The following is a 9,923-nucleotide window of genomic DNA, read 5'->3' on the forward strand; positions in this document are numbered from 1 at the left end:
GCCGAGCCGGGCCGAGCCGGCGGGCAGGGGCCTGGCCTTGTCCGGGCCGGGCCGAGCCGGGCCTAGCCGGCGGGCATGGGCCTGGCATTGTCCGGGCCTGGCCGAGCCGGGCCTAGCCGGCGGGCAGGGGCCTGGCATTGTCCGGGCCGGGCCGAGCCGGGCCGAGCCGGCAGGCAGGGGCCTGGCCTGGTCCGGGCCTTGTCTGGGCCGGGCCGAGCCAGCGGGCAGGGGCCTGGCCTTGGGCGGGCAGGGGCCGGGCCGAGCCGGCGGGCAGGGGCCTGGCCTTGGCCGGGCAGGGGCCTGGCCTGGGCCGGGCCGGGCTGAGCCGGCGGGCAGGGGCCTGGCTTTGGCTGGGCCAGGCCGAGCCGGCGGGCAGGTGCCTGGCCTCGGCCGGGCCTTGGCCGGGCCGGGCCGAGCCGGCGGGCAGGGGCTGGCCTTGTCCGGGCCAGGCCGGGCCGAGACGGTGGGCAGGGGCCTGGCCTTGTCCGGGCCGGGCCCGGCCGGCGGGCAGGGGCTGGCCTTGTCCGGGCCGAGCCGGGCCGAGGCGGCGGACAGGGGCCCGGCCTTGGCCGGGCCGGGCCGAGCCGGCGGGCAGGGGCCTGGCCTTGTCCGGGCCGGGCCGAGCCGGGCCGAGCCGGCGGGCAGGGGCCTGGCCTTGTCCGGGCCGGGCCGAGCCGGGCCGAGCCGGCGGGCAGGGGCCTGGCCTTGTCCGGGCCGGGCCGAGCCGGGCCGAGCCGGCGGGTAGGGGCATGGCCTTGTCCGGGCCGGGCCGAGTCGGGCCGAGCCGGCGGACAGGGGCCTGGCCTTGGCCGGGCCGGGCCGGGCCGAGCCGGCGGGCAGGGGCCTGTCCTTGGCCGGGCCGGGCCGGCGGGCAGGAGCCTGGCCTTGTCCGGGCCGGGCCGAGACGGGCCGAGCCGGCAGGCAGGGGCCTGGCCTTGTCCGGGCCGGGCCGAGCCAGCGGGCAGGGGCCTGGCCTTGGGCGGGCAGGGGCAGGGCCGAGCCGGCGGGCAGGGGCCTGGCCTTGGCCGGGCAGGGGCCTGGCCTGGGCCGGGCCGGGCCGAGCCGGCGGGCAGGGGCCTGGCCTCGGCTGGGCCGGGCCGAGCCGGCGGGCAGGTGCCTGGCCTCGGCCGGGCCTTGGCCGGGCCGGGCCGAGCCGGCGGGCAGGGGCCTGGCCTCGGCCGGGCCTTGGCCGGGTCGAGCCGGAGGGCAGGGGCCTGGCCTTGGCCGGGCCGGGCCGAGCCGGCGGGCAGGGGCCTGGCCTTGGCCGGGCCGAGTCGGCGGGCAGGGGCCTGGCCTGGGCCGGGCCGAGCCGGCGGGCAGGGGCCTGGCTTTGTCCGGGCCGAGCCGGGCCGAGCCGGCGGGCAGGGGCCTGGCCTGGGCCGGGCCGGGCCGTGCCGGCGGGCAGGGGCCTGGCCTTGGCCGGGCCGGGCCGGCGGGCAGGGGCCTGGCTTTGTCCGGGCCGAGCCGGGCCTAGCCGGCGGGCAGGGGCCTGGCCTGGGCCGGGCCGGGCCGTGCCGGCGGGCAGGGGCCTGGCCTTGGCCGGGCCGGGCCGAGCCGGCGGGCAGGAGCCTGCCCTTGGCCGGGCCGGGCCGAGCCGGCGGACAGGGGCCTGGCCTTGGCCGGGCCGGGCCGGGTCGGGCCGAGCCGACGGGCAGGGGCCTGGCCTTGGCCAGGCCGGGCCGGGCCGAGCAGGCGGGCAGGGGCCTGGCCTTGGCCAGGACGGGACGGGACGGGCCGAGCCGGCGGGCAGGGGCCTGGCCTTGGCCAGGCCGGGCCGGGCCGAGCAGGCGGGCAGGGGCCTGGCCTTGGCCAGGACGGGCTGGGCCGGGCCGAGCTGGCGGGCAGGGGCCTGGCCTTGGCCGGGCCGGGCCGAGCCGGCGGGCAGGGGCCTGGCCTTGGTCGGGCCGGGCCGAACCGGCGGGCAGGGGCTGGCCTTGTCCGGGCCGGGCCGGGCCGAGCCGGCGGGCAGGGGCCTGGCCTTGTCCGGGCCGGGCCGGGCCGGCGGGCAGGAGCCTGGCCTTGTCCGGGCCGGTCCGGGCCGGCGGGCAGGGGCTGGCCTTGTCCGGGCCGGGCCGGGCCGAGCCGGCGGGCACGGGCCTGGCATTGGCCGGGCCGGGCCGGGCCGGCGAGCAGGAGCCTGGCCTTGTCCGGGCCGGGCCGAGCCGGGCAGAGCCGGCGGGCAGGGGCCTGGCCTTGTCCGGGCCGGGCCGAGCCGGCGGGCAGGGGCCTGGCCTTGTCCGGGCCGGGCCAAGACGGCGGGCAGGGGCCTGGCCTTGTCCGGGCCGGGCCGAGCCGGGCCGAGCCGGCGGGCAGGGGCCTGGCCTTGTCCGGGCCGGGCCGAGCCGGGCCGAGCCGGCGGGCAGGGGCCTGGCCTTGTCCGGGCCGGGCCGAGCCGGGCCGAGCCGGCGGGCAGGGGCCTGGCCTTGTCCGGGCCGGGCCGAGCCGGGCCTAGCCGGCGGGCAGGGGCCTGGCATTGTCCGGGCCGGGCCGAGCCGGGCCGAGCCGGCAGGCAGGGGCCTGGCCTTGTCCGGGCCTTGTCTGGGCCGGGCCGAGCCAGCGGGCAGGGGCCTGGCCTTGGGCGGGCAGGGGCCGGGCCGAGCCGGCGGGCAGGGGCCTGGCCTTGGCCGGGCAGGGGCCTGGCCTGGGCCGGGCCGGGCTGAGCCGGCGGGCAGGGGCCTGGCTTTGGCTGGGCCAGGCCGAGCCGGCGGGCAGTTGCCTGGCCTCGGCCGGGCCTTGGCCGGGCCGGGCCGAGCCGGCGGGCAGGGGCTGGCCTTGTCCGGGCCGGGCCGGGCCGAGACGGTGGGCAGGGGCCTGGCCTTGTCCGGGCCGGGCCGGGCCGGCGGGCAGGGGCTGGCCTTGTCCGGGCCGAGCCGGGCCGAGCCGGGCCGAGCCGGCGGGCAGGGGCCCGGCCTTGGCCGGGCCGGGCCGAGCCGGCGGGCAGGGGCCTGGCCTTGTCCGGGCCGGGCCGAGCCGGGCCGAGCCGGCGGGCAGGGGCCTGGCCTTGTCCGGGCCGGGCCGAGCCGGGCCGAGCCGGCGGGCAGGGGCCTGGCCTTGTCCGGGCCGGGCCGAGCCGGGCCGAGCCGGCGGGTAGGGGCATGGCCTTGTCCGGGCCGGGCCGAGTCGGGCCGAGCCGGCGGACAGGGGCCTGGACTTGGCCGGGCCGGGCCGGCGGGCAGGAGCCTGGCCTTGTCCGGGCCGGGCCGAGACGGGCCGAGCCGGCAGGCAGGGGCCTGGCCTTGTCCGGGCCGGGCCGAGCCAGCGGGCAGGGGCCTGGCCTTGGGCGGGCAGGGGCCGGGCCGAGCCGGCGGGCAGGGGCCTGGCCTTGGCCGGGCAGGGGCCTGGCCTGGGCCGGGCCGGGCCGAGCCGGCGGGCAGGGGCCTGGCCTCGGCTGGGCCGGGCCGAGCCGGCGGGCAGGTGCCTGGCCTCGGCCGGGCCTTGGCCGGGCCGGGCCGAGCCGGCGGGCAGGGGCCTGGCCTCGGCCGGGCCTTGGCCGGGTCGAGCCGGAGGGCAGGGGCCTGGCCTTGGCCGGGCCGGGCCGAGCCGGCGGGCAGGGGCCTGGCCTTGGCCGGGCCGAGTCGGCGGGCAGGGGCCTGGCCTGGGCCGGGCCGAGCCGGCGGGCAGGGGCCTGGCTTTGTCCGGGCCGAGCCGGGCCGAGCCGGCGGGCAGGGGCCTGGCCTGGGCCGGGCCGGGCCGTGCCGGCGGGCAGGGGCCTGGCCTTGGCCGGGCCGGGCCGGCGGGCAGGGGCCTGGCTTTGTCCGGGCCGAGCCGGGCCGAGCCGGCGGGCAGGGGCCTGGCCTGGGCCGGGCCGGGCCGTGCCGGCGGGCAGGGGCCTGGCCTTGGCCGGGCCGGGCCGTGCCGGCGGGCAGGGGCCTGGCCTTGGCCGGGCCGGGCCGAGCCGGCGGGCAGGAGCCTGCCCTTGGCCGGGCCGGGCCGAGCTGGCGGACAGGGTCCTGGCCTTGGCCGGGCCGGGCCGGGTCGGGCCGAGCCGACGGGCAGGGGCCTGGCCTTGGCCAGGCCGGGCCGGGCCGAGCAGGCGGGCAGGGGCCTGGCCTTGGCCAGGACGGGACGGGACGGGCCGAGCCGGCGGGCAGGGGCCTGGCCTTGGCCAGGCCGGGCCGGGCCGAGCAGGCGGGCAGGGGCCTGGCCTTGGCCAGGACGGGCTGGGCCGGGCCGAGCCGGCGGGCAGGGGCCTGGCCTTGGCCGGGCCGGGCCGAGCCGGCGGGCAGGGGCCTGGCCTTAGCCGGGCAGGGGCCGGGCCGAGCCGGCGGGCAGGGGCCTGGCCTTGGCCGGGCAGGGGCCTGGCCTTGGCCGGGCCGGGCCGAGCCGGCGGGCAGGGGCCCGGCCTGGGCCGGGCCGGGCCTGGCCGAGCCGGCGGGCCGGGACCTGGCCTTGGCCGGGCCGGGCCAAGCCTGCGGGCAGGGGCCTGGACTTGTCCGGGCCGGGCCGGGCCGAGCCGGCGGGCAGGGGCCTGGCCTTGTCCGGGCCGGGGCGGGCCGGGCCGAGCCGGCGGGCCGGGGCCTGGCCTTGTCCGGGTTTTGTCTGGGCCGGGCCGAGCCAGCGGGCAGGGGCCTGGCCTTGGGCGGGCAGGGGCCGGGCCGAGCCGGCGGGCAGGGGCCTGGCCTTGGCCGGGCAGGGGCCTGGCCTGGGCCGGGCCGGGCTGAGCCGGCGGGCAGGGGCCTGGCCTTGGCTGGGCCAGGCCGAGCCGGCGGGCAGGTGCCTGGCCTCGGCCGGGACTTGGCTGGGCCGGGCCGAGCCGGCGGGCAGGTGCTGGCCTTGTCCGGGCCGGGCCGGGCCGAGCCGGCGGGCAGGGGCCTGGCCTTGGCCAGGACGGGACGGGACGGGCCGAGCCGGCGGGCAGGGGCCTGGCCTTGGCCAGGCCGGGCCGGGCCGAGCAGGCGGGCAGGGGCCTGGCCTTGGCCAGGACGGGCTGGGCCGGGCCGAGCCGGCGGGCAGGGGCCTGGCCTTGGCCGGGCCGGGCCGAGCCGGCGGGCAGGGGCCCGGCCTTGGTCGGGCCGGGCCGAACCGGCGGGCAGGGGCTGGCCTTGTCCGGGCCGGGCCGGGCCGAGCCGGCGGGCAGGGGCCTGGCCTTGTCCGGGCCGGGCCGGGCCGGCGGGCAGGAGCCTGGCCTTGTCCGGGCCGGTCCGGGCCGGCGGGCAGGGGCTGGCCTTGTCCGGGCCGGGCCGGGCCGAGCCGGCGGGCAGGGGCCTGGCATTGGCCGGGCCGGGCCGGGCCGGCGGGCAGGAGCCTGGCCTTGTCCGGGCCGGGCCGAGCCGGGCAGAGCCGGCGGGCAGGGGCCTGGCCTTGTCCGGGCCGGGCCGAGCCGGCGGGCAGGGGCCTGGCCTTGTCCGGGCCGGGCCAAGCCGGCGGGCAGGGGCCTAGCCTTGTCCGGGCCGGGCCGAGCCGGGCCGAGCCGGCGGGCAGGGGCCTGGCCTTGGCCGGGCCGGGCCGAGCCGGCGGGCAGGGGCCTGGCCTTGGCCGGGCAGGGGCCGGGCCGAGCCGGCGGGCAGGGGCCTGGCCTTGGCCGGGCAGGGGCCTGGCCTTGGCCGGGCCGGGCCGAGCCGGCGGGCAGGGGCCCGGCCTGGGCCGGACCGGGCCTGGCCGAGCCGGCGGGCCGGGGCCTGGCCTTGGCCGGGCCGGGCCAAGCCTGCGGGCAGGGGCCTGGAATTGTCCGGGCCGGGCCGGGCCGAGCCGGCGGGCAGGGGCCTGGCCTTGTCCGGGCCGGGGCGGGCCGGGCCGAGCCGGCGGGCAGGGGCCTGGCCTTGTCCGGGTTTTGTCTGGGCCGGGCCGAGCCAGCGGGCAGGGGCCTGGCCTTGGGCGGGCAGGGGCCGGGCCGAGCCGGCGGGCAGGGGCCTGTCCTTGGCCGGGCCGGGCCGGCGGGCAGGAGCCTGGCCTTGTCCGGGCCGGGCCGAGACGGGCCGAGCCGGCAGGCAGGGGCCTGGCCTTGTCCGGGCCGGGCCGAGCCCGCGGGCAGGGGCCTGGCCTTGGGCGGGCAGGGGCCGGGCCGAGCCGGTGGGCAGGGGCCTGGCCTTGGCCGGGCAGGGGCCTGGCCTGGGCCGGGCCGGGCCGAGCCGGCGGGCAGGGGCCTGGCCTCGGCTGGGCCGGGCCGAGCCGGCGGGCAGGTGCCTGGCCTCGGCCGGGCCTTGGCCGGGCCGGGCCGAGCCGGCGGGCAGGGGCCTGGCCTCGGCCGGGCCTTGGCCGGGTCGAGCCGGAGGGCAGGGGCCTGGCCTTGGCCGGGCCGGGCCGAGCCGGCGGGCAGGGGCCTGGCCTTGGCCGGGCCGAGTCGGCGGGCAGGGGCCTGGCCTGGGCCGGGCCGAGCCGGCGGGCAGGGGCCTGGCTTTGTCCGGGCCGAGCCGGGCCGAGCCGGCGGGCAGGGGCCTGGCCTGGGCCGGGCCGGGCCGTGCCGGCGGGCAGGGGCCTGGCCTTGGCCGGGCCGGGCCGGCGGGCAGGGGCCTGGCTTTGTCCGGGCCGAGCCGGGCCGAGCCGGCGGGCAGGGGCCTGGCCTGGGCCGGGCCGGGCCGTGCCGGCGGGCAGGGGCCTGGCCTTGGCCGGGCCGGGCCGAGCCGGCGGGCAGGAGCCTGCCCTTGGCCGGGCCGGGCCGAGCCGGCGGACAGGGGCCTGGCCTTGGCCGGGCCGGGCCGGGTCGGGCCGAGCCGACGGGCAGGGGCCTGGCCTTGGCCAGGCCGGGCCGGGCCGAGCAGGCGGGCAGGGGCCTGGCCTTGGCCAGGACGGGACGGGACGGGCCGAGCTGGCGGGCAGGGGCCTGGCCTTGGCCAGGCCTGGCCGGGCCGAGCAGGCGGGCAGGGGCCTGGCCTTGGCCAGGACGGGCTGGGCCGGGCCGAGCCGGCGGGCAGGGGCCTGGCCTTGGCCGGGCCGGGCCGAGCCGGCGGGCAGGGGCCTGGCCTTGGCCGGGCAGGGGCCGGGCCGAGCCGGCGGGCAGGGGCCTGGCCTTGGCCGGGCCGGGCCGGGCCGAGCCGGCGGGCAGGGGCCTGGACTTGTCCGGGCCGGGCCGGGCCGGCGGGCAGGAGCCTGGCCTTGTCCGGGCCGGTCCGGGCCGGCGGGCAGGGGCTGGCCTTGTCCGGGCCGGGCCGGGCCGAGCCGGCGGGCAGGGGCCTGGCATTGGCCGGGCCGGGCCGGACCGGCGGGCAGGAGCCTGGCCTTGTCCGGGCCGGGCCGAGCCGGGCAGAGCCGGCGGGCAGGGGCCTGGCCTTGTCCGGGCCGGGCCGAGCCGGCGGGCAGGGGCCTGGCCTTGTCCGGGCCGGGCCAAGCCGGCGGGCAGGGGCCTGGCCTTGTCCGGGCCGGGCCGAGCCGGGCCGAGCCGGCGGGCAGGGGCCTGGCCTTGTCCGGGCCGGGCCGAGCCGGGCCTAGCCGGCGGGCAGGGGCCTGGCATTGTCCGGGCCGGGCCGAGACGGGCCGAGCCGGCAGGCAGGGGCCTGGCCTTGTCCGGGCCTTGTCTGGGCCGGGCCGAGCCAGCGGGCAGGGGCCTGGCCTTGGGCGGGCAGGGGCCGGGCCGAGCCGGCGGGCAGGGGCCTGGCCTTGGCCGGGCAGGGGCCTGGCCTGGGCCGGGCCGGGCTGAGCCGGCGGGCAGGGGCCTGGCTTTGGCTGGGCCAGGCCGAGCCGGCGGGCAGTTGCCTGGCCTCGGCCGGGCCTTGGCCGGGCCGGGCCGAGCCGGCGGGCAGGGGCTGGCCTTGTCCGGGCCGGGCCGGGCCGAGACGGTGGGCAGGGGCCTGGCCTTGTCCGGGCCGGGCCGGGCCGGCGGGCAGGGGCTGGCCTTGTCCGGGCCGAGCCGGGCCGAGCCGGGCCGAGCCGGCGGGCAGGGGCCCGGCCTTGGCCGGGCCGGGCCGAGCCGGCGGGCAGGGGCCTGGCCTTGTCCGGGCCGGGCCGAGCCGGGCCGAGCCGGCGGGCAGGGGCCTGGCCTTGTCCGGGCCGGGCCGAGCCGGGCCGAGCCGGCAGGCAGGGGCCTGGCCTTGTCCGGGCCTTGTCTGGGCTGGGCCGAGCCAGCGGGCAGGGGCCTGGCCTTGGCCGGGCAGGGGCCTGGCCTGGGCCGGTCCGGGCTGAACCGGCGGACAGGGGCCTGGCTTTGGCTGGGCCAGGCCGAGCCGGCGGGCAGGTGCCTGGCCTCGGCCGGGCCTTGGCCGGGCCGGGCCGAGCCGGCGGGCAGGGGCCTGGCCTTGTCCGGGCCGGGCCGGGCCGAGACGGTGGGCAGGGGCCTGGCCTTGTCCGGGCCGGGCCGAGCCGGGCCGAGCCGGCGGGCAGGGGCCTGGCCTTGTCCGGGCCGGGCCGAGCCGGGCCGAGCCGGCGGGCAGGGGCCTGGCCTTGTCCGGGCCGGGCCGAGCCGGGCCGAGCCGGCGGGTAGGGGCATGGCCTTGGCCGGGCCGGGCCGAGTCGGGCCGAGCCGGCGGACAGGGGCCTGGCCTTGGCCGGGCCGGGCCGGGCCGAGCCGGCGGGCAGGGGCCTGTCCTTGGCCGGGCTGGGCCGGCGGGCAGGAGCCTGGCCTTGTCCGGGCCGGGCCGAGACGGGCCGAGCCGGCAGGCAGGGGCCTGGCCTTGTCCGGGCCGGGCCGAGCCAGCGGGCAGGGGCCTGGCCCTGGGCGGGCAGGGGCCGGGCCGAGCCGGCGGGCAGGGGCCTGGCCTTGGGCGGGCAGGGGCCGGGCCGAGCCGGCGGGCAGGGGCCTGGCCTTGGCCGGGCAGGGGCCTGGCCTCGGCTGGGCCGGGCCGAGCCGGCGGGCAGGGGCCTGGCCTCGGCTGGGCCGGGCCGAGCCGGCGGGCAGGTGCCTGACCTCGGCCGGGCCTTGGCCGGGCCGGGCCGAGCCGGCGGGCAGGGGCCCGGCCTCGGCCGGGCCTTGGCCGGGTCGAGCCGGAGGGCAGGGGCCTGGCCTTGGCCGGGCCGGGCCGGCGGGCAGGGGCCTGGCCTTGGCCAGGCCGGGCCGAGCCGGCGGGCAGGGGCCTGGCCTTGGCCGGGCCGAGTCGGCGGGCAGGGGCCTGGCCTGGGCCGGGCCGAGCCGGCGGGCAGGGGCCTGGCTTTGTCCGGGCCGAGCCGGGCCGAGCCGGCGGGCAGGGGCCTGGCCTGGGCCGGGCCGGGCCGTGCCGGCGGGCAGGGGCCTGGCCTTGGCCGGGCCGGGCCGGCGGGCAGGGGCCTGGCTTTGTCCGGGCCGAGCCGGGCCGAGCCGGCGGGCAGGGGCCTGGCCTGGGCCGGGCCGGGCCGTGCCGGCGGGCAGGGGCCTGGCCTTGGCCGGGCCGGGCCGAGCCGGCGGGCAGGAGCCTGCCCTTGGCCGGGCCGGGCCGAGCCGGCGGACAGGGGCCTGGCCTTGGCCGGGCCGGGCCGGGTCGGGCCGAGCCGACGGGCAGGGGCCTGGCCTTGGCCAGGCCGGGCCGGGCCGAGCAGGCGGGCAGGGGCCTGGCCTTGGCCAGGACGGGACGGGACGGGCCGAGCCGGCGGGCAGGGGCCTGGCCTTGGCCAGGCCGGGCCGGTCCGGGCCGGCGGGCAGGGGCTGGCCTTGTCCGGGCCGGGCCGGGCCGAGCCGGCGGGCAGGGGCCTGGCATTGGCCGGGCCGGGCCGGGCCGGCGAGCAGGAGCCTGGCCTTGTCCGGGCCGGGCCGAGCCGGGCAGAGCCGGCGGGCAGGGGCCTGGCCTTGTCCGGGCCGGGCCGAGCCGGCGGGCAGGGGCCTGGCCTTGTCCGGGCCAGGCCAAGCCGGCGGGCAGGGGCCTGGCCTTGTCCGGGCCGGGCCGAGCCGGGCCGAGCCGGCGGGTAGGGGCCTGGCCTTGTCCGGGCCGGGCCGAGCCGGGCCTAGCCGGCGGGCAGGGGCCTGGCATTGTCCGGGCCGGGCCGAGACGGGCCGAGCCGGCAGGCAGGGGCCTGGCCTTGTCCGGGCCTTGTCTGGGCCGGGCCGAGCCAGCGGGCAGGGGCCTGGCCTTGGGCGGGCAGGG

This window comes from Accipiter gentilis, unplaced genomic scaffold, assembly GCF_929443795.1.
Source record: "Accipiter gentilis unplaced genomic scaffold, bAccGen1.1, whole genome shotgun sequence".
Taxonomy (NCBI): Eukaryota; Metazoa; Chordata; class Aves; order Accipitriformes; family Accipitridae; genus Astur; species Astur gentilis.